This window comes from Polistes dominula, unplaced genomic scaffold, assembly GCF_049000335.1.
Source record: "Polistes dominula isolate Pdom_NZ unplaced genomic scaffold, Pdom_raw_medaka scaffold_35, whole genome shotgun sequence".
Classification (NCBI taxonomy): Eukaryota; Metazoa; Arthropoda; class Insecta; order Hymenoptera; family Vespidae; genus Polistes; species Polistes dominula.
In genome coordinates, this window is record NW_028300968.1 from 368,561 (window position 1) to 370,237 (window position 1,677).

At 29.3% G+C, this 1,677-nt stretch overlaps 1 long non-coding RNA gene across 1 annotated transcript; it reads left to right on the forward strand.

Annotated features, from left to right (window-relative positions):
* Positions 1 to 1,025: 1,025 nt before the first annotated feature.
* On the forward strand, positions 1,026 to 1,677 carry LOC149032338 (uncharacterized). Its single transcript, XR_016176772.1, has 3 exons — positions 1,026 to 1,173; positions 1,323 to 1,483; positions 1,591 to 1,677. It is a non-coding gene; the product is annotated as an uncharacterized LOC149032338 (long non-coding RNA).

Consider the following 1,677-nt stretch of genomic DNA (forward strand, 5'->3'; position numbering starts at 1 on the left):
TTTTAACGATTTTTTGAATGGTACTCTTATGGTGGGGCCTAAGAGTTAGATTCATTCCTTTGAATTATATTCGGATGTGAGCATCTTTAGGATGCACATCCCTCTTGGGTCTTCAGAAGCGGTTACCTCCTCGTGGTTAGACCTGGGCAATGGTATTTTACTTTCCATGTAATGTTTAACATATTTTGATATGTTTTACATTCCATTACAAGTAAAATCCAGCCAAAGACCGCTTACCATAAACATTATAATTGTAATTAGTTTCTGTAATTTTCCAATGAACATATTTTTATTCCTTTCCTTGGCTCCTTCTATCCATTTCATCTCCAGAAACTAATTACCTTATAATGTTTTTTAATAACTTTTATAATGTTACAGGCATTACACCGATAAAACAAGAAATCTTTTATTGTAATATTTATTTTATTTAATTTCAGGATAAAATTATTTTTGTTATAATGCATATTTTATTTTTTAAAGCAGGTTTCTACTATCTCACAATTTAACATATATTAAATAGAAAACAATTTTGATATGTTATAAATTTGTGTTTCTTTTTTCGATTACAAATAAAATGTACACATTATTCATAATTATTCTAAAATTAATGAATAAGATAAAGAGAATGTAGTATCTTATAGCATAGAAAAGCATGTGGAATAATCTTCGTGTGTGAATCGTGTATAAACGTTATTATGAATATTTTTAAAACAATTATGCATCTGTGAAAGTATTTCAATTGTGAGGATTCTTTATCGATACAGATTTTGGGAATTTATTCTTTCATATGCTGCATTTCATATTAGACATTTTTCTATCGACAATTGTCTTCTATACGATTTTGTTTTTTTGTGCAAAACGACAAAGATCTCTTAATGTCTACATTGTCTTTATTCTATTCATTATTTTTAGAATATTTATAAGTATTGTGTACATTTATTAGAAAAATAGAAATGATTTTTAATTTATTTAATAAATAAATTATCATATGTAGTTTGACCAGCGTGGTCATGAGGAAGGTCAGATTCTGTCCGTGTAAGAAGCTGTGAAGACCCTTTTCATGTTCAAAAAAATGAATTAGCCAATCACAGCCAGTCTTTCGTCCGAATTCTTCAGTTTCATGGCGTCATTCGTGGAGAACACATCGGAGTGTCATCGTCTCGTTAAAATCAGGTAATTAAAAGATATTTTGTAAGGTTTACACCTTCCTATTATAATATATAAAGGATTTAAGGATCAATTTTGATTTTTTGAGTATATTTTGACAATTTGTATGCTTTTATATCGTGTTTTTAATCATTCGAAATTTTATTTTATTATAGGTGGAAAGAAGATCTACTGCGCATCATTTTCGCGCATGCAGTATTTTCGCGCCAGTCTTATGCGCCTGTTTTATGCACATCAATATGGCGAATCTTCCGAATTTTTTAATCCGGCATCTGTATACTTGTTGCTGCGGATCTTGTTATCCCGTTGATTTCAGGTAATTGTTTCAATTAATTATCTAACGTACACCTTCCTGTTATATATATGGTGTTATATATAACGAATGTTATACGTGAGTTTTTTCATATTTTACTTATTTTTTAGCTTTCTAAGCATAGGAAGAGTTATAACATGAATTCACTAATATTTTAACCTTGTGGCAACTTTTTTTATCTTCTCCATATACGGCGA